A 23,637-nucleotide genomic window follows, 5' to 3' on the forward strand; every position below is an offset into this window, starting at 1 on the left:
ACATGTCTGTCTGATCCTGATGAATAGAATGAGCATCACATCTGCATGCAAATCCTTCCCAGCAAACACATAATTTACCAGTTATGTAATATATTGGTACTTTTTGGTAATTTCATGACTTACTAATAGACAACATAACTACAACTTTGTATGCTCGTAATTTAATTTGCTCTTTATATATAATAATGAGATATACACCACGCACCTGCCCATGAAATTGAAGTGCGGGCTACGAGCATAGCATAATGTCTGACAGGACAGGAATGTTTTCGTTGTTCTGATGTGAGAAACTTTTTATTTCGTAACAAGTTACGAAATGTTAGACAAATGGCACTGACATATAGGCCTGGTTTCACAGACAGGACTTAGATTAAGCCAGGATTAGGCCTTTGTTAAATTAAGGTGCTTAAGTAGTTTTTATAAAAATGCCTTAGAAACAAAACATTACTGATGTGCATCTTGAGACAAAACAAGGGCACTAACATATTTTAAGAAATGTCAGTGAGAGTTGCTTTCAGTTAAAACAGCTCAAACATCCATTTTAGTCTGGGACTATCTTAAGCCTTGTCTGTGAAACCGGGGGATAGCCTGACAACATCTCATCTGACCACCAATCTTTAATCAGGACAAAGCATTTTTCTCAGGCACGCTTTACCTAAACTGCATCTGACAGAATAATAATAATAATAATAATTTGTTACATTTATATAGCGCTTTTCTAGGTGCTCAAAGCGTTTTACATGGAAGGGAGAATCTCCTTAACCACCACCAATGTGCAGCATCCACCTGGATGATGCAATGGCAGCCATATTGCGCCAGAACGCCCACCACACACCAGCTGGTGGAGAGGAGACAGTGATGAAGCCAATCAGTATATGAGGATGATTAGGAGGCCATGATGGACAGAGGCCAAGGGGCAAATAAAGGGGATTTTTAATGGCCACAGAGAGTCAGGACCTCGGTTTAAGGTCTCATCCGAAGGACGGAGTCAACAGCTTTCAAGCACGTCTTTCAAAATAAAAGTCTCGCATCAGAAAAACACTTTTCATTTGACACTTTTCTGAATTACATTTGTTGTTGTTTCTTTGACTACACACTCCGTGACCTGCGCAAAATGATCTTGGACCCACTTTTGGGTTGCGACCCACAAGTTGAGAAACACTGTGTTATGAAGTCTACTTCCAAGTGTGACCATATACGGCAAGGGATGGCAACAGTTTCCAAGAAGGTAGATGTCAGGAGGTTATGTAATCCATTATGTAATCCTCCATGGCCTTCTGTTCAGGGAAGGAAAGTGGATAGCCTACATTTTCCACGGGGGACTGGCTCACCTGGAATAAGGTCACCTGGAATACGCCAGTAAACAAATCATCAGAGAAGAGATGTCACTGAAAGAGGGAGGGGAAGTTATTTTGTTTAAGATTTAAGAGGGACACAATTTAAAAAAAAATAATGATGCATGAATAAATCATTTATAATAAATACGGCAATATTCCATTAAAAAAAAAATAGAATTGTTCGTTTTGATTTTATGGTGACTTCAAGAGATCCGATCACAAAATGTTTTAGATCCCCTTTTCACCTGTTTTTTAGCTGACCACTTGTGATCTGATCATCTTAATACCGGTTGGAAACAGGGCAGGAATGAAGCAGGAATATTCAGTGAGAACATTTTTCAGTGTGAAAGAAATACAGAGCAGCAGTAGCCTGTGCAGGTTTGAGCAGGTTGCCCCCCTCTGGTCAGATCAATAAGGTTTTTCTTCAGGCACACGGCTGGTTATAATCTTAGGATGAATTATGTTTCTGTCATAACCACAAGAAGGTTTTAACACTGACTCTCAGCCCAGATAAACGGTAGGTGGCATGTGTGGAACAGGGTCTTGAGTGACGGTGACAGCTTTTGAAACATTAATCCAGAGGCGAGAGCCTGATACGAGAAGGCTGTGTGCTGTTTGTATGCTGAACAGACTGCCAATCTTCATAAAGAATATGGGCTCTGGAACACTGGGCCTTGTGGACTCTATTATAAGTTTTTTTTACTGATAAAGGAAAGAATAAGCCACTTTCTGTTGCTTCACCTGATGATCTGTAATCTGAGAACGTGAGAAGTAAATATTAACCAGGGCCATGAACAAGAACATAGTGATATGAAACTATTCTCATTTATTCTTTCGTTCATTTTTGGAAAACAAATTGATGAAATCTGAGAGCTTTCTATTCCTCCATAGACAGCTACGCAACTACCACTTTGACGCTTCAAAATGTTCATAAAGAGATAGCTAAACTAATCCATATGAATTGGGAAGTTTAGTCCAAATTTTTGGTTTCTGAAATTCTCTTTATATGATGACCAGAATGAATTTAGGATTTTATTCACATATAAAGATTAATCAGCAAACATAAACAGCAGCTCAATTGAACATGCTTGATGCACAAGAACAAACCTCATTGGTTAATGCGGAAGATCAAACATGCTCTGTAACACAAGAATGAACCTCATTGGTTCTCACACGTCAAGAGAACATGTTTGAGCTTCTGTTTACCACAACTGATGTGTGAGTTGATGAATGTTTATATGTGAATAAAAGCCTAAATTCAATCTGTTTATCATATAAAGCGATCATGTCTCTTCAGAAAATTTTGGACTAAATCGCTCAATTCATATGGATTCGTTTTACGATCTCTTTGTGAACTTTTTTAGCTGTCTATGGAGTGACTGAAATCTCTCCAATTTCATCTTCATTAATGTTTCGAAAATGAAAGAAAGTCTTACGTTTGGAACGACATGAGCATAGGCGTCGATTTCGGTGGGGACGGTGGGTACGCGTACGCACCAGATTTCGTCATGAGTCATTTTGTACCCACCACTTTTAACTTCCGTCCATATTAATTTGACTTTTGGTTTGATTTTTTTTTTTACCGTTTTCAGTGGTTATGAGGAGCAATATGAGAGAGAAATTTGGTAATCATTGTCTGACCCAACAAAAAAACATTATAATATTCATTTTATTTTATTTTTTGTGTCGGCATTTATGAGGGAAAAAACAACGTGTCAGATCTCGGTTACGGGCGTGAGCACTCTGAAAGCGGCACTAAAAGACTGCTTTAAAACTTTCACAGAGACCTCAAACAGAACAGCTGCCTTTCTTTAAATTGAATTTCGTTTTGTATTAATTATATCTTAATTTTAATCAATGTTTCATGAACCAATTGCCTGGATTTAATAAATAAGAAGTAAATATAGCAGAATCACGACATGGAGGCGCCGGCGAGTGAACTGGAGTTCGTCTCATAAATGAACCGAAACTCAGCGTATAATGCACATTCACAGCCTATTTAGACATTCATAATCATTACTTTTAGCGGTTCTTAGTGGCAAGCTTTATGCGTACGGTCGTATATATAAGTAATTAAATTAATATAAAGCGGCGATTTGTCCACAAATGACTTAAATTAACAACTAGCCTACTAGTCGACTAGAAAAAACTTTTAGTCGGAAGCAGCCCTTATTCCACATATTTTCGAACCAGGCAACAGGACATCTGTGTTGAGCAAGCGACCCTGCGGAATGAACGAGCGGAGCGGAATATTCAGAAATGCGCTCTCCACTCACGAGCTCTGATCGGAACAAACCCGAACCTCACTGTCTGCTGAACTTGCGCAGAAACATCAAAATATAACCAGCTTTTTAAAATGGTTTTTAAAACTAAACACTATTTTAGCACAAATTATGAGCTTATTGGCGATTTTTTTTTATATAATTATTGACAAAATTAGAATATAGTAAAAGTTTTTTTAATTTTTTTATTTATTTTATTTTTTATTTTTTTAAAAGTTTTGGGTGGGCCTGTTGAAAAGTGGGGCCGTGCCTGAGCTACAGGACATCGTCTTTCAAAACATAACCTGCGCGAAAGAGAGAAAAAAAATGAATGCGTCATTGTACCCAGCACTTCTGAAAATGCACTTCCGAATGCGTCTCTGTCCCCAGCACATTTCAAACCAAACTGACGCCCATGGACATGAGGGTGAGTAATTAATGACAGAATTTTCCTTTTTGAGTGAACTAACTCTTTAAAAGTCACCATGTTATCAAAACCGACAATTCCTATTTAATTTTTTATGGAAAATTGCAGTTTATTATAAATGATTTATTCATGTTCCCTCATAATTGTAAATCAATATAACTTCCCCATCCTTTTTGCAGTGATATCTCTTTTCTTCTCTGATGACATGTTTAATGATATGAGGGCGGGACAACCTGCCACTCAAATGAGATCACAACAATAGCAAACCACAATGATCCAACCAATTCCCGAAGGACAAAATCAAATCCCGCCCTACATTTTTTCTTGTTTGAGAAGCTGTTTCACTCTGGTATATGTCACAATAGAGCTGGTAAGTCCCGCCCCTTCCGCTAAGCCCACTGGACCTCTAGGTTGAAAAATTGTCAATGCAAGTGAATGGGAGAAAATAATTATTTTCTGGTCCCGTTTGAATTGTGCCATGAATGTGAACATATGTTGTCTGTGAATTTTTTATATAATTTTTCGTGTAAAGAATGCTACAATTTAGCGGGTAGAAGTTTGATACGGTTAGACTTTGTGTGAGAGCACTTTGTGGACTACAACTCTTCGCTGCTTTCGACGCGTTTGAAACGTCACCACCACTCGCACACGGACACTAGCACACGGATCCCGCTAAACATGGCTGTGTCTTTGGTGCACTTCATCGCCTTCTTTCAGGGAGAGGACAAAATCGTTGAGGTTGGCGAAAACCACGGGTAAGTCAACTTTATGATGTGACGTCACATAGGCGACATGTAGTCTTTCTCGTTATGTCTTTTCCACAACTGCTAGCCGAAGAATCATACAATATACTGTCAAACTCGTAACATGAAAAATGATATAAAAAATTCACAGACAACATATGTTCACATTCATGGCACAATTCAAACGGGACCAGAAAATAATTATTTTCTCCCATTCACTTGCATTGACGATTTTTCAACCTAGAGGTCCACTTGGGGTTTTACGGATGGGCGGGACTTACCAGCTCTATAAGGAAGAAAGGCTTTCGCAACTTTGTGCTTTATGCCAATTTTAAACCTTAATATTTCAGTAATATTGTAGGCCTAATGTTTTGCTTTGCTAGGCTGATTGTTTTGTACATTGTAGCATTCAGCGTTTCCGAATGAGGAAATATCTGACTGCGGAATGCCACGATTGACTAATCAGAATCAAGTATTCCAGAAAGCGGATTTCGATTATGCTCCCTTTCCTACATCACTAGTTTCACGTCTCTTATAATACTCTATGCTCTCTTTCAGCTCACAGAATACAATATTTTTTTAATCAAATCAATATTTTCGTGTCAAGTTTTTTGACATTTTTAGGAAAGTATAAGGATGCAGTCTCATTAGCAAAAAAGGGCCATTATCTATTGTCAATATGTAGAAAAATATGAAGCATGGGTCACACAGAAGTCCTTTTCTAAACCAAACCGCTTACTCTTGGTCTGCGTGGTGAATCCATGCCACCAGCTTGAACCCACTGCGAAACCTGAGTGGGGAAATCTTTAGCCCTCCCGCGACACGATATTCCCATCCACATGGATTTCGCCTGTGAAAATTCGACAAACAACAATAAATGTGACCACACCTTAACAAATGCAAATATTATCCCAAATTACCCCCCTGCAGTGATATTTTTAATAAAAAAAATATTGTTCCACAAAGTTTAGGGACAAATAGGTGAATAATGTTAAACATGAAAAAGGAGGGAAATGCAAAATGGAGCAAAAAAAAAAAAGAAGAAGCAAACAGCCAAACATCTTTGTCTTTCCCAGATATCCACAATTCAATCAGAGAACGCTGCACATCTGTGAATGATGTGCAGAAAGCCAATGCTGGCACTTTGTTTTGTTAGCATGTGCACATCCAGGTCTCATAACATTAGGACCACTCAATGCGCTGCTCTTTTGAATTACTGCTCCTGGGCCAGGCCTGGGAAGGCTCATTTGCGAGCAATCGATACGGGAGAGGGATTGGGTGCAGATGGAGCGGTACATCAGGTCAGCCTTGATGGGGAAATCATTGAGGTCAGCGCTGAGAAGGCTAGAGCTGATCAGCTGTGTTAAACTCCTGCAGTGTCTCAGACTTTGCAGGACAGGGCCGGATGCATAAACAGACTGCTCACCGCCGCATTATACCTCTGAGAAACATGCTTGATCGTTCAAAGATGATGGTGAGAAGACGGTATTAGGTTTTTAAGCATCTAGCTGATGCTAGATTCGATCTTAGATTACTGTGACGAATGAACAAAAGCCTTAAAGTGATATATGCAAGCTGACAGACTGCCCATAATATTGTTTTTGGCTGTGCATGACTTCAGGTCAAATCAGATGCGATTCAGTGAAAAACGATCCTTTCTCGAGGAAAGTCTTGCAAAAACACACAAATCATACTGTATGTGATTGTTTTTTCATAATTGATTCTGTCTAACTGACTTCAGAAAAAAATAGGCTTCTTTTGGCAAAAGAAAAAGACTTGTTTGGAGGGAAAGAAAACAATGAACGAAATCAAAATATTAGTTAAATCCCACATGCATAGACTAGAGCCAAACAAAATGGATTCCTCAAAACTCAAATATGGTAATAATAAACTTAGCCTAAGCAATTAACTGAAACATTAAACACATGAACAAACAGGTCAATAAGCAGCGTTTCGATAAAATATAGCATGTATTTCACTAAATGAATACTGAGGCCAGTGAATTTAGCAGTGTTGCAAATGGTTTTACACAGGTCACTTTCCCTACTCTCGCAGTCACTGTATTGTCAAAACGAATGTGAGCGAGCGTCGATAATTTTTTTCCCATTAAGCACAAATGATTCGGTTGTGTTAATGGCATTCTTGTTTTCTGGTATGCATGCGTCCATGGCAAACAGCTGTACTTGAACTTTTGTCCGAGCGATTAGGACACAAGGACAGTGCCTGCAGCATTAGGTGTCCTTTAATTGCCATTTGCATAGTGGGTTAATCATTTTCCGACTCCCCAATTACTTACCCTCTGTGTCCATGTCAATGACGCTCTCACACAGATGCCCACATTTGGGATTATGGAGGCTTTGTTTTGCTTAAATGGTTATCGTCCCGGGATCAATCACAAAGTGTGCATTTAGAGAGCGGAACATGTGGTTTTCCATTTGGATGCTTTCTCTGAACTCTCATAGGACTTCATGGCCTCCGTTATAATGCTGTAAATATAGATTTTTAATACAAATATGTAATAATGCACACTGATTAATTAGAAGTCCATTGGTGGTTTTGTGCATTGCATAGGCATGAATGAATGTTAGTGTCTAGTATTTGCACCATGCAGTCCATCGTTTTTTTTATGACAATTTCTAAGTGTTTACCTTATTATGATGCAATTATTATTGCTTTAAACAGAATTATACTCGGTTAAATCTTATTCAAGAGTAATAAAACCAGAATTGGTTTATATTCAATTCCTATATCTGATATGGGAAAACCTTTCTGAGAGTGAAAGGAAAGCAAGTGTTCTGGAACACAAAGAGCTGACTTCCAAATTATTTATTGTTGATTCCCTACATTTTGGCATCTTGTTTTCTCTCCCCAGCTGTGTAGTGCCGACTTTGCCCTTTCCCTGAAAGGACGATATGAGTGTCAGATTTATGACCTGCTAAACGAGTCTGCTGGCCCGATTGAAATCTACTGCAGTGAGTAACAATGACAGAGTGAGGATGTTTGCCCATGATTAGCAGAAATGCTAGAGGTTAATTACTCAGATCTACGTTTATTGTTCCATTTGCACATTTCAGACAGACTGATCGTTATTAATTAGGGTCACCGATCCGATCGAGGCGAACAAGGAGCCCCTACAGCCATTTCAAGCAGGCAGAGACCGAGGCACCATTACCTCGGCGGAACAGTTAGCGCTGTAAGCTATTGGCTTCATCTAAGAGCTGCATTAGCGTGAAGAGCTGAGCTCATAAACAGTGTTGGCCGAGCTTTAAATGGCTGACTGGGTTTATGTGCTCTTCTGTTTGATAATGCTTTGCACTTCTAATGCATTTTTAAGTGGCCCTTCACGTACTCATTTACCAATAAAGTGGATTAGTTTGCTTTAAGACCCGGTATGAAGGGGTAAATCACACCAACAGCCAAAGGAGAATGGGGAAAAGAGGTGTTTTTGCATATGGAAAGCATCACCTGGCTAAAGAACCCTTAGGAACCTTCGGAGGAGGCTTTGTAAATAATTGCAGGAAGCGTTTTTGACTCCCTGTTTTGCAGTATTGAATATACAATTCAATATACAATGCATAACAGCTCGCATGCAGTGCCAAAAGTGCTCAATGCGCCAAAAGTGAATGTAGAAGTCAAATAAAATCAGCCAATACGCTAGTATACTAATATCAAAATGAGAGTTTGGTCCTTGGCATTTACTAGATATTATTTACTTAAGCTTGAAAATTGAATCAATACATTTCGGCAATTCCATAAATGTAAATCAGATCTTTAAAACAGGATTATCCTCTATGAGGTGATGTTATTCAGAGTGAAATGACTGACCGCAAGAAATCAATCCTGCAAATTAGAGAAGGATGAATCAGACGGCACCCATGTGGACATGGAAAATCAATAAAATAATTTAAAAGATAAAGGCTCTGGGTCCTTCAAATCTCCCCTGTGGCTATACGTGACAGTTTATTCTCATTAAAGTTTTTGATAAAATGCCATTCAACCAAATCTGAGGACTCATGCATTATCTTTTGAAACGTAAGCACAAGGAGTTGTACCACCTTCCTGTATGGAGTAAGTAAAGTTGGTGGAAACCAGGTGTTTCTAATAAGTAAGTCTACGTCGAGGCCTTTGTTTTAACTGATGACTCAGAGGTGTTTCAGAGTCCCGGCATTTTTGCTGCATTAGCTTTATCGCTATATTTAAGAGCTGCAATGCACTTTCTGCCTGAGGGATATCATATCTGAATGACTTCAATAGAAAATATGATGGCAATCATATTTCATACCATGTGGTGGTGCTGCAGTCCAGTTCCTTGTTCTTTCAGATGGAGAAACACTCTGAATTTTTAATTGTAGAACCAAGAGGCACAGAAGGTGAGTTGGATTAATGCATTTAAATATATATATATATATATATATATATATATATATATATATATATTAACTTACTAAAAAATGGTTTTGTGCCTTCCATCCATTCTCTTCCCAGCATACATTGGGCATGAATAATTAATATTCATTATAGCAAATTAACATATTTGAACATTTGCCAGTTTTTATTTGTTATAATAATTAACTTTTTGTCTTGTAAAATTTGTTTTTTTACTTAAAATGATTCATTGTATATTGTTACCTTTGTTGCAATTATGTGTACCAAGTCTTGAGGTCTCTGTGTGGTTTATACAAAAGTTTGAATCTTATAAGTGTTCAGATAATTGGAGTACTTCAAACCATTCAAAGAAAGGAAGTGATTTCAAGTCTTTAAAACCCCAAAAGGTTCAAATTGTTCAAATGATCGCAGATTTTAAATCATGGCAACTTTCCATTTTAATTTTAGTCAAGATATTTACTTAAAATAATTGCGCAAAATAATCAACAACTAAAAACATGCAAACATATGTCTTCATTTTTTAAAGTTCTGTAAACACCCCCCCTTTTTTTTTTGCAGTGTATATAAACAGTGAAGAAATATATGACAAATGTGTGATCACATATGACAGAAAATCTATCTAATAAAGAACAAATATTTAGACTTACCCCTAGACTGATGGTTCATTTTAATAACACTGCGGTGATGAAGGTAAATAAGATTGAAAGTTCGTCTTACTGAAGAGGGACTCAGAGTTTCACAGAACAAGTTATTTACAGGCACACTGAAAGGTCACACTAATCTCTGAATAACCAGCCATTGATTTTCAGTTATACCTTATAATAACATGGAGAAAGAGACACTCCTTTATATACAATATTTATTAAGTGCTTCTAAATTATTAAGTGCCTCTAAAATTGAGAAATTCTCTTAGGCTTTGCTCTAAATCTTTTTTCTTTGTAAAAAAAAAAAAAAAATGGAAGCATTCTTCACGGTTTGGTCTATTTAAGATGCTCATCGACACAATGTGGGCACGAAAACCTTCATAATGGAGATGGCAAAATGAGCAGATTATTCTTTGGAAAAGACTAATTGGTATGAATTACTAAAGCTATGGCTGTTTACACCCATCTTCTTGTTGGTTGACAGGTCTGGACCTCACAGGGCACCCCTTTTGATTGAGAATGAACTCAGACAGCATCTGATGAGGTCAGGCTATTTGTTGATTAATATACAAAGAGTCACACTAGGACTCCATTAATCAAATGAGAATGTCACGTTCCGTATGATTTACATGTCGCCTCTCCTCTAGCAATTCTGTTTCGGACATGGCAAAGGGTGGGAACGAAAGGATGAGGGATGAGAAGACAGGATGATGAAGGGTATTTTAGAGAATGAGTTTACTGTATGTGATGTCACTCCTCGCAGCGGGACTCTTTGTAGAGCGGCGAAGTTTCATTTCTGTCATAAATCTATCTATTCAAAACATACAGTCGAATGCAGCGTGCAGGCATACATCAATTTGCTTGTTTATTAGTTTCGATTCAGATCGGGCACAGTTTTTCCAAAGAAATGTGCATCTTTTTAAGTCTTATGGAATTTTTTAATGTTTTGAAGAAGATAGAAAGGTGGAGAGGAATCTTGCTTTTAATGATGATTCTGATTCCGATTTTTTGATTTCTGAGTCTAATTCCAATCATGTTTGTTAGGTCATATATTTATCTGTTTTCATCATCAGTGATCAGACTGATGAATAATGATTTTGATTCTGATTTTCTTCATGTTTGTTTATTCAACCTGATCTCACGCGAAAACGTACAAATTCTACGAGGTGGCTAATTCGTACGAATTACAAATTCTACGAATTGCCCAATTCGTATGAATCCATACGAATGACCTACCCCTGACCCCGCCCCTAAACCTACCCATCAAGTGGGTTTAGACAAATCGTACAAATTCGTACGAGTGAGGTCGTACGAATTCGTACGAATTAGCCACCTTTTTATCATTCTTACGAATTCGTACGAATTGGTCGTGAGATAGTGTTGGTTTATTTGTCCTTCACTGTAATCACACTAATGATTTTTGATCTGATTCAAAATTTTACTCTTATTCTGATTCCAATTCCGATTGAGCGCGAGTCTGATTCTGATCATGTGTATTTGTTTGGGTTTTTTTAACAGTGTGATCCCATTGATAAATTAATTATGTTTCTGATTCCAATTTGTATTCTTATTCTGACTTTTGATTCAATTCTGCTTCTTATCATGTTTGTTTATTTTATTTGTCATGCATCTGATTTCAAATGTGATTCAGTTATTTTACACTGTGTTTTCAATATAATATAGCATGTATTTCACCAAATGAACACTGAGGCCAGTGAATTTAGCATTGTTTCTTTGTTTTAATAGTGTAAATGGTTTTAGGTCACGTTCCCCACTCTTGCAGTCACATGATGTTTCTGGTTCTGATTCTAATTGGAATTTATATTTTGTATTCTTATTATGACTCTCAATCTGACTCCTGACTCGTTTCTGATTCTTGTCATACATGGGTGGATTAATAATGATTCTGATTCTAATTCCAAATTCAAATTATGACTGCACTCTAAAAAAAAAAAAAGTTTAATGGGGTTCTGTATTGAACCCTAGCATTATTTACTCGATTTAATGAATTATTTATGCCAAAAAGATTCTATATAAGGATAAATGTCTTAAATGGCTGCACTGTAAAAAGTGAACAGTTGGATCAACTTAAAACAATTACTTCAATTGGTAACACCTAAAGAAATTAAGTTTTCTCAACTTAAATTATCAGATTTTTCACGATAAAACATGATAATTTAAGTTGAGAAAACTTAATTTCTTTAGGTGTTACCAATTGAAGTCATTTTTTTAAGTTGATCCAGCTATTCACTTTTTACAGTGTGCACAATACTTTCAAAATTCTAGTGATAAAATATGTTTACGAGCTGCTTAATTCATGAAATTTAAGTAAAATTAAAAAATGACAGAACTTTTTCTTCTGTATATCTGATTCTGATGGCTGGAGAAGGTGATATGAACTGAAGGTTTTTATTTTCCTCTCCAGATCTGTGTTCAGGCTGGTGGTCAGACTCTGACCCTGTCAGTCGGTGACCCTGAAAAATGACACACCGATTGACTCTTTGTCACCAGTGTGTCATAAGGACGGTTGTCGTGGCAGCTGAGGAATGTTCAGAGCGTAAAAGCAGAGCCATCAATCTCTGCCGAAACACGTCTCGTTCCTCGTTGCCCTGAGATGATTTCAAACACCACAGGTCTTTTCCATCAACCTTTGAAAATATGCTTGCCAAGACTGCTTTCTCTCTGTATGAATGTGTGTGTGCATATACACACAGATACAAACACATACAGAGATGGCTATAAGAGTATGTCAAACATTCCCACACTTATTTTTGTCGATTCCCTCTCCATTTAAGTTAACTGTTTCAAAGGGACCACAGTGCAAGGAAGCAGATGTAATTTCATTTATATGTGACGTTTCCCAGCATGCCCCATTCAGACGCCAGAGCATAGCAGGGGGGGACACTCTTTTATTCCCTCAGTCTCAGGAGACATTCTCCAGCGTTAAAGATCTCACCAGAAGGTGAAGTCAACTAGCAAACATCCCACAATAATGGCACAAAGTGGATTTAATGTCTCACAAAGCATCAGCCGTAATCCACAAAGATGACTCTCACAGTCTTTCAGGGAGTTTTTATGATGCTAATCAGATCGCTGACAGCTTGAAGTCCACGGCTGACAGCGATGAAAGCAAATTTAATTTTATGTTTTCACACAGCGCAACATTATTGAAACATGCACTTATATCTCCACACGTTGTGATGCCGTATGACGAGCTGTTTTGAAGCATATGGTGAAACTTCCATTGGGGCAAAAACTGTCCCGGCAGCACTCTGTCCAGTCTGCTTTTTATTTAGCAGCTGTTTTTTTTTTTAAATCTGAACACAGGACCCCCCACAGTCAGACCAAGTATTTACTTTTCTCTCAACAGTTTACATTTGATAACAAGTGCGATATGTTCACTTCCTCAAGACACTCTCATGTCCCATTCTCTTGCATAATAGACCAGTGAACACAGAGTATAAGAGACTAAAGTGAGACTTTATTCAACTAAATTCTGGCACCAGTAAAGCATAATTAATGACATTTTAAGATGCTTAAGTGATGTTACAATTTAAAATGATGTACAAATGTCTATGCCTGCCTTTATACGAGGAACACTGAGTAATCTGACCTTATCTAATACTTTTCTTGTGAAATATATTTGCTATTATGTAATAAAACCTACTTTTTACTTTATTTTTAATCTGTTGTTTCACCTATATGAACTATGGTAATACAAATGAGCTTCTTTTTTGTGCCGATGAAGCACTTATTTTATTCTATTACTCACTGTTCACTCATTTTTCTTGTAAAATATATTTGCTGTTATAGAAAAACACTATTTTCATGATAAATATTATAGGTCACACTTTAAAATAGGGTCCAATTCTCACTATTAACTACAACTTTTGCCTCAGGAAACTCCTAATTACTGGTTATTAATACTTAGTATGGTAGTTGTTAAGTTTAGATATTGTTTAAGGGATGTAGAATATGGTCATGCAGAATAAGGCATTAATACGTGCTTTATAAGAACGAATAAACAGACAATATCCTAATATGCATGCCAATAAGCAAGTTAATAGTGAGAATTGGACCTTAAACTAAAGTGTTGCCATATTTCCTCTCTATGTAATGCTTTTTTCCCCCTCTTATTATAATTTTTTGCTTGCATGTCACGCTATGATGAACACTGAGCAATCTGTCTACTTCTTTCTTACAGTATATACATTATTACAATAATGGTATTAATATTTACTTGTATATAAAAATGACATATTTTTGTTCTTTCATTTTTATACATATTTTCTAAAAACATAATTATACTGTAGCTTATATATTATATTTTCCTTAATAATTTTTTAAACTATTGGTTCAACTATTACTGATACTAAAATATAACTATTATCTCTTGTGCTGATAAAGCACATTGAAACACTGCGAGAGCGAGAGCAAGAGAGAGAGAGAGAGAGAGAGAGAGAGAGGGAGAGCGTCTGTGCATCCGCTGCATGTTCTCTGTGCCTCAGTCATTAGTACAGCAGTGTGAGTGAGCGTGTGAGACCTGCTCTCTCTGGCCGCCCTGCTCTCTGCTCTGTTGTTGTTTATGAGGGCCGAGGTAGGGCCGGGGAGTTGCTGAAATGACAGGACATGCCAACAAATTGCATCACTTCTGCCTCAGTAGCTGGGGACAAAGCAACGCCATATGCTCAGAGCCGGCGATGAATGGGGCTCATTTCCATGGCCGCACCAGGCTCCCAGCATCCCCTCTGTCCACCCGGGAGACAGCTATGCCAGGACATGTGACACAGATGAACCAGTGTACTCAATCTCACCAAAGACAAGAGAAAAAGGACTCTGCCAACTACTTCTTCGTTATATGTTTAAGTTGGATGCACTCATAAAAACGATAATAAAAGTTTATGTAAATTACTTATGGCAGTCCTGCATTACGGGATGTCAACACGAAATCAAAATAAAGTATTTACATTTTTAATGAACATTCCTGCTCTTAACCGAATTCTTTTCTTTTTTTGCACATTCTCGTTCACATTTTCTTCTGATGTCATATATATAGAGATACATATTTGAATTTAAAAAGAAAAAAAAAAACTGTTCACAGATTTTATAGTATTGTTTGTCAACTATGTTACTGTCTATTCTGCTACATACAGTCAACATTGTTACTCTACCTTGGTAACAGAGTTTGACGGTAACAGAGTTGACAATTTTTTTAACTTTTTAGCCAAAAACTCCACTTGCTAGCATAACTGCTAAGAGCACATGGCACTAATGAAATCATGATTAAAAAAACTTTTAAACAACCCACTGTGTGGTCAGTGATACATTCTGTTTTCCTCTTGATATTGTGGTAACAATTTAGACGATTTACAAAATAACTCTTGGTGTAAGAACTTTTTAGATTAAAATATTTTCTCAGAGAGAGCACACATACCTTTCAGTGCTTCAGATCTTATCAGAAAGTACAGTGACATACTTTACTGTATCTTACTTCTTACATTGTGGGAGATAATTATGGTACGATAACAGAATTGACGCAAGATTTCTGGACACACATTTTTATAAGAAAAGAGTTATTTTTAACAATTTAATGTTGTAGAATTAGGAAAATGACTATTTAGGCCGTTTATAAATAAAATAAATGAAATATTACCAAAAGAAAAGTAAAACAAAATATTTTGATTACACAATGATACTTATGGGAAAAATACACTACTAATTCGGAAATTATTAAAATAATTAAAATATTTGACTTTGGACACCAAATGTATGTTATAGAATCACCCATACTGTGTGTGTGTATATATATATATATATATATATATATATATATATATATATATATATATATATATATGTATGTATGTATAATGGAAAAAATCTGTTGCAAATGACAATTTATGTTGACTAAAATTAATCAAAATAAAATAACATATTTAAAATTTTTACATTTTACTATATTTTGATCACCTATGATTTTACAGTAGTAACAATAATTGTAGTGATATATTTTGGTGGAAATATGGTTCTTAAGGTAGTTTTCTGAACATGATATATGCTTCTGAAATATGACATAGGACTAAACAAAGATATATTATATTTTGCACATCCAAAATAAATAACAATTGCCTTAAAAAAATATACCATATTTGTTGTTTAAGGACACTGTACCGTTTTGCTGTCCCAACAGAGGCGAATCCCTCTCTGTAGCCAGTCTCTGCTCCTAATAATCACTCTAATTAGAGTCGTGTGCTGATAATCAATCAAAACGATGGGGCTAATCTGTTAACCTCTCTCTCATTCTGCACCTAATCCACCAGCTCATTAGCAACTGCTTACGTCACTAAAGCTGTTTAACTGAAATCCTAGAAACACTCCAAAACCTTCAACAGTGGCCAATTTGTGTATATATGACCGCTGATTAGTTATTTTGAGCGCTTAGTGACAAAGCCAATTACAAATGGTAAGAGAGAGAGAGAGAGAGAGAGAGAGGGAGGCAGAGGCAGAGAGAGATATGATTCTGTCAGTGTTAAATTGAGCATAGAAAGTCCACAGGGTTTAGGCATGTCTGCGCAGATGTTGTATGGCTGAGTTGTATTCATTACTTCCCTGAAATGATTTTAGATAGCCGACCTCCGAGCTAGGCGGACATTGATTAAATAATTCTCACATTTCGGGATCCAAACGAAAACCGACATTGATGGAAAGTATCCAGCGTTTGGGCCTGTATAAATAGAGAATTCTACAACAGAAAAGATTCAAACATCTTCCAAAATGCGATAAGAAAAAAACAAACTCTGATACCACACTGATTTTCTACTTTTCTACTATAGAGCTGGTAAGTCCCGCCCATCCGTAAAACCCCAAGTGGACCTCTAGGTTGAAAAATCGTCAATGCAAGTGAATGTGAGAAAATAATTATTTTCTGGTCCCGTTTGAATTGTGCCATGAATGTGAACATATGCTGTCTGTGAATTTTTTATATCATTTTTCATGTTACGAGTTTGACAGTATATTGTAGGATTCTTTGGCTAGCAGTTGTGGAAAAGACATAACGAGAAAGACTACATGTCGCCTATGTGACGTCACCCCATAACACATTTTCCCTCCACTTGTCAAATCACGGTGCTAATGCTGCGATAATCTATGGAGACAGATCGAGATGCCTGTGTGTTTTGTACCCAAATGTCACCATTCAAACCAAATGGGCTGTTCTTTCTATATCAAACGCGTCGAAAGCAGCGAAGAGTTGTAGTCCACAAAGTGCTCTCACACAAAGTCTAACCGTATCAAACTTCTAACCGCTAAATTGTAGCATTCTTCACACGAAACGTTATATTAAAAATTCACAGACAACATATGTTCACATTAATGGCAAAATTCAAACGGGACCAGAAAATAATTATTTTCTCACATTCACTTGCATTGACGATTTTTCAACCTAGAGGTCCAGTGGGGTTAACGGAAGGGGCGGGACTTACCAGCTCTATATGCATGTGTTCTCCTCACTACTGTAACTTTTAGGCCAGAACTAGTTCAAGGTTATTTGTCAGCATATGTTTACTCCGGGGTGGAGGTGGGGGGAGTGGAGTGGGGTGGGGGGCTGACAGGGGTTGGGTCGGGATCCTGAGTCAGCCTCGCTTATGATGTTCGCTGGTGTATTCTCCAACCTTCTTCTCTGGTTTCGTGCCAGATGCTCTGCCAATCCTCAGCTTGGCACAGGTTGAAATCAGGCATGCAGGTGCTCACTCTTTCTGTCTCCCGCCACTCTTTATGCCAGGAGTGTGACCCTGAGGTAATTTTAGTGCCAGGGTTGTTGGGGCGCTGCCAGACAGTGGTGGTCATGTCAGATATGGTCATTAGTGTTGTGAAGATCTTGCCAGAGGATTTCCTTCTATGACCCGCTAAATGTTTGGGCTCTATGGTTTAGAGTAAATCAGGTGTCTGGAGGGTGAATTAATCTATCGTAGTGTTTTAAATCCCCAAAGTTAATGGCATATGGCACTTATTTATGACACTGAGGTTTACTGGTAATGGGTTGTAGACTGTACACTAATGGAAATGTGGTTGAAAATTAGGTTGTTTACCTCATAGCAGTCTTTAAAAGCGTATTAAGAAAAAAATGAATGTATTCATTTTATTCCATTATAACTAAAACATCAAAAGGTTTTCGTTACATTATGGACCTGTTCTACTAATTTACGAGAACCAGAAATTGTCTAAAATATTTATTCATTTATTCATAATTTTTTGAGTTTGAGTTTTAGAATATTAATTAATAATACATAATAAAATATACATGATACACAAATATTATTTTATTAAATATTATTATATAATATTTATTATACGTAACCCCATTTTATTTTTAGTGGTGAAATTACTAGAGAAATTGATGGGAAATGGGGATATACACACTTCTTATACTCATTAAATTCCTCCAGTAATTTCAACAGTAATGCTAATAAAATTATATAAATAAATGACATAAATGGATTTATGAGATTATATATAATAATAAGGATTAGAAGGAATATGTCCGCACACTAAAATAATAAAACTCCAAAGTAAGTAACTAAATACATAAATACATTTATTGAAATGGTTTGATCTGCGTTTTGAAGTTCACTACTACATGTTGCTTCACAGATTCTTTTTTTTTTTTTTATGAATGTGACTTTCACACTTAAAGAAATGTTGTTCAAGGGGAACAACGGCTAACTATGATGTACTCTTTGATACTGCACAAGTAATAAAGAACAGAAAAACTCATGTTGGGTTTTCTTTCCCCTCTCCCTCTTCTATTTTCTGAAAGGAGATTAAATATTTCTGCATGAGGAAGTCTTTTTAAATCCTGCAGTGACTACTGCACTGGCCCCACACTTATTGCTTGGACACACCGAGATGCAGTAAGATCCTGAAAAGCTCCCCCTGCCCCAGCTGTCCACAATGCATGGGGGGAAAAAATCAAAGTCATTTTCATGGGGAAGGCAGAGAGCCTGTAAAAACAAAGTGTTTTATGACCTGTTGCTTCTTTACAGGTGAGATAAAGCTGCAGAAAGCAATATATGTAACAATATTATTCTTAATGAGGTTTTCAAGAAAACTAAACATTGATTCTCATGACATCACTACAGCACAACAGATACGGAAAGATGTAAACGCTTTGACGTTTTGCGGTGGGAAAGGGGCGGATATGCTTGTGTTCAGAGATGATCTCCTGACATCTCCATTGTGATCTGACGGGAAGCCGAGACTGCCAGAGTAACTCAGGACACGCATTTATGGCTGTGTGAAATAACGACTTAATTTTGGAGAAAGGCAAATGTTTTCCCACCCACTTTTTTCCCCCTCCGTCTTTCAAGCACACCAGCTGACTAAATCCATGAAGTCAAACACAATGTTTATCATTGCAGTAATGCTGTGTTTCGGATGAACGGCGGCGATATTATCACTGCCGCATTTTTAGCATAACTCCACTTATACAAACAGCTTTTTGAAAGACTTCAAGCCATCAATCTCTGGGACCCACGTCCAGCTTTACAATGGTGTTTTATGGCAGATGGGCTGTCCGGGAAACTCAAAGGCTCTCAAAGTCAACTTTTATTCCTTTGGGAGTTTTTCCCCCCAACCTTTCCAACTTGGATTTTAAACATGATTGGTGTTTCCAGGGAAAATTCGATCTTGAAGCCTCACTTGCTAGTGATTTTACCCATAAGCCCCCGCACCTCCTCACTATGAACACTTAATCTGCTATAGAAACGTCCGGCAGTGCTGTTTCAGGACTCATATTAAACATACTAAGCCGTATCCATATTGTCAATCTAAGTTCCCACAATACTTCCCCATGTACCATATGGTGAAAGTTAACAGTTAAGTCTGTAATGCGAATCAGCATTTGAACATAGCGGAGTGTGTATCAGTTTAATTAATGACACCCTAACTCATCTCATGGACACTATTGTTGAGCCACACTTGTTTATGACTATCAAACACATCCTGAGATCCAGATCGATCCGGTGTGGGTGTCTGCTTCTATCCCATTATCAAAGCGCTCTTACTGTATCAGACTATTGGGGATTACCTCTATAGACCGTAGACTAGATAGAAAGAACCTCACCGGCACCCCTGGCCTCTTCAGAGACACTTGGTGGGGGGACAAAAACTTGCTTTTGTTCCCTTGGACAAAAATTAATTACTATTTTAATAACACAGCCAGACTTGGTGAAAATCGGCTTAGAGAAATGGTGATGTAATGATTGCTGGAGAGGAGTTTTGTAAGGGGCATTTGGGGGCTGCCTTGAGGGCCCTCCAAAATCTCTATTTGCCACAGTGAAAAAGTGCACAAATCAAAGTGATCTGAAGGAAAATGAAACCCACACAGTAGGTTTAAGAAACCCCAGCTCATTGAGTGAATTCCTGTGTGTCGTTGTGACATCTGCACACAGTGTGTGCTTCCTTTACATCTCGCATAGACTCGCGCACTTCAGATTGCGCAGCTGAAAGAAATCAAGTGTGTTGAAATTTCACAAATGCAAATAAATTTTCCGTTTATCCCCATTTGAAGCACTTCGGGTTCGCGCTGGCCCGCCGAGTCTGCCGAGAACAAGAGGGAAAGTGATAAGCTCGTTTTTGATGAGCAACATTTCAATTTGCATGTGAACACACACGAATGGTGTTCTCTCTCTCTCTTTCCCTCCCTCGCTCTCTATTTTCTCTCCCACTCTCTCTCTTCCTGCCCCTTTCCCCTGACCGTGATTAATACACACATGTTGTACAAAGGGCTCCTTGTTAGCTTAATGGCAAGGCCTAAATGGAGACTTATATTTCCAGGATTATATCTGTATTCAATTGCAAATGATTTTTTGGGGGGACTTTTAATACCCTGCTCTCTTGTCTATGAATAATAGTATCATTTAAATGTAGCAGACACCTGGTGCAGGGAGGGGGGAGCTCAAGGCACCGAGTCTGGCTGGGCACTACTGCCAACTTCCCTCTTTCCCAGCCTTGCCTTATCCCCAACGACCAGCCTCCGATTTCACTCGCTTACCTTCAAATGCCATGCACTTGAAACTTTATTCTCCCTTCGGTAAAAAACGCAGGCTCTCCTGAAAGGGAGAGAGGGATGTAAGAAAGAAAAAAAAAGCTGAAGAGATTTAAAAGAGGGAGGAAAGAAATTCTTATCAATCTTTTCTTAGATTTGGGGAAAAGTCATCTGAAGGAGCCGTGTAACGTTTCAAGGGACCCTTCCAATTAAATACTTAAAAAAAGGTACAATAACAGAAGCCTCTCCTATACTCAACGGAGACATTAATGCTCTTTTGTTGATTTATTGTACATTACCTTCTGAGGCAGAAGCGAAACAGGGGGTACTTTAGACGGGGGAGCCATTTGTATGCACCCTGCGTCTGTCCCGCGCACAATCCGGCCTGTATTGCGTTTTGCAAATTTATACCAGGATGTTGGTTTAGAGTGTTTCCCTGAAAAAAGGGAAAGTTTTTCAAGCAAGTGTCTGCTTTCATGAGCACAAGTGACTGAAGCTTACAAACAAAGCTTTGTTTCAAAACTCACAGATGTATGGCCGGAGCATGCTTTTGTCCTCCAACCCTGAGATTTTTTTCTTTTTTTTTTCTTTTAGATTTTCTGTACAGGGAGAGCACAGACAAAAAAATACTGGTGAGCACAGATATTAGCCTAAGCTTTCCCAGGGTTATATTTTCCCTTAAGAGAAAAGGGTGAACGTTTTTTCTTGTTCTCAGCACTTTAGCAAACGGGAAACAATTAAAATCGTTATTTGTATCAATGATCTGCTAAATTAATAAATGTACATTTTTATACTAAACATGAAAGCATTAACTATAAATTTTATTCTAGCAAACATTTATAAAGTTTAAATTAGAGCATAACAGAAAACCTTGAAAAGAATATCAAAGTGCACCACTTTTATTTTGGAAAGACCAGACAAATATTGTTTTTTTAAAACGGTGGCTGATATCAACACCTCACATTTTCATTCTTTCTTCCTCAAAAGTTTCGTCGGAGTCCGTTAGCTGTACGCAAACAGCATGTGTTGGGACTCGGCTTGCCAACGCTTCTTTTGTTGTGTCTAGACTACAGGAAATGCAAAATTGCATTTGTTTACAACCGTTAGGAAGTCAAAGCCAAGGCAACGATTAAAGAGCTGCTCCCAGGAAAAAAAAGGCTTGAACACGGAGCACAGATTTTCTTAAGAAAGAGAGGGCGAGAAAAAACACAGGAATATACGAAGAAGGACTGCCTCATAAAAACATCTGTAAATCTTATCGCACTAAGCTTCATTGTTCTTATTCACTGTCCTGACATTTGCTCCTGAAGCTTGTAAGTGCTGCTGTTTTCAGATCTAATCTCGAATCAGTCATTCTCTCAGCTTTCTTAATGAGTCACATAAGGATGTGAGGGGAGGAAGTCGATCCCTAACCAGAAATTTCAGGTTACCACAGTAGTAGCCTTCACTTCAATTTTTTCTATTTTAAGAATGCTCTTCCACAATGTGCGGATTACGGCCTGTCATCTACACACCACCGCCGGCTTCCATTTGTTTGTTTAAGTTCCTGACCATGTCTCACATATGGGACTTTACGTTTTTCACCCTTTGGGAAAATAACAGTGAATGACGGTGGCCTTGTTCTGTGTTAACGGTGCAGTGAGATATGTGTCTTCTCTGTGCCATGAGAATTAGTTGATATGACTGAGCTTCACCAATTCAATGTCGGACCAGACAGACGGCAAACACTACACTGTTGACTGACTGTGTCTACGTACTTTACACTGTCTGGTTATTCTGGTTATTCTGCTTATTCACTTAAGTAACAAAGTTTTATTTTAATTGTCAAGGCTGCCGAAAAAACTACAACAGTGACCCAGAAAATTCATTGGTAACTTCAAGGACTTGGTTACAAAATATCAAACCAAGTAGCAAGAAATGATGCCAGACATTTTCTCAGAACTAACTTCACTTTTCCATCCAAGTTCTGCAATGACTTTTAAATAACTGGTCTCAAGATCATTTTTAGTGGATGTATGAAGTCAGTTCCTCTCAAGTTCACAAAGGTGTACTAGCAGAGTGTCACAGTTTGAGGGGCTGTTTACACGACACCGGTTTCAGCTAAAAACGGAAAACTTTGTATGCGCTTTGGCCGTTCATTTACACGACAACCCTGTTTGGGGTGCCTTAAAACACAACGTTTTTTAAAACAGTCTCTGTGTAAACAACAAAAACGCGAATCTCTGAAAACGATGACGTCATGCACACGTGTATCTATCACGTGTTCAATCTATAGCGTTTCATCGTCATCTAGTGTTCTGGCAGCAGAACGCAGCGTTTTAGTTGTTTTTGCGGATCCGTGAATGGGGATCGTTTTGACAATAGTGTCGTCTGTACGCAAAAAACTCAGTTTTAAAGGTATAGTGGAGGATCTTTCCGAATTTTAGATAAGACCCGCCCTCTCCACTTTTTGAAAAGTTTGATTGATTCACCAGAATGATTGACAATTAGGAGGACCAATAGTATAGGTGATCCACCCAGAAGTAAAAAAATCCTCCGCTATACCTTTAAGCATATCATTGTCGTGTAAACGTACCCTTATTCAGTTTGGACTTTGTTTTCCCGTTTGCACAATTTCCCGCCACTAGTTCATTGTCGTGGTTTCTGATTTGAGTCTTCATCACTGTCAGCTGTGTGTCGTTAATCACCTCATTTGCATCTGTATTTAAGTTCCCTTGTTTCTGTTTGTTGTTGTTGGGTCTTGTCTTTAAAACAATTGTGTTGGATTGTTTGTCTCTATGTTGGAGTTACCATGT

At 37.8% G+C, this 23,637-nt stretch overlaps 1 protein-coding gene and 1 long non-coding RNA gene across 2 annotated transcripts in view; both read right to left on the bottom strand.

The window, feature by feature from the left end:
• LOC307162827 (riboflavin transporter 2-like) overlaps positions 1–23,637 on the bottom strand; it is a 285,939-nt gene that overhangs the window by 106,950 nt on the left and 155,352 nt on the right. The window lies entirely within an intron of this gene.
• LOC307162499 lies at positions 20,088–21,442 on the bottom strand. Its single transcript, XR_013821933.1, has 4 exons — positions 21,370–21,442; positions 21,142–21,278; positions 20,849–20,906; positions 20,088–20,394 (listed from the first exon to the last, which is right to left on the bottom strand). It is a non-coding gene; the product is annotated as an uncharacterized lncRNA (long non-coding RNA).

This window comes from Squalius cephalus (assembly GCF_949319135.1).
Source record: "Squalius cephalus genome assembly, chromosome: 8".
Classification (NCBI taxonomy): Eukaryota; Metazoa; Chordata; class Actinopteri; order Cypriniformes; family Leuciscidae; genus Squalius; species Squalius cephalus.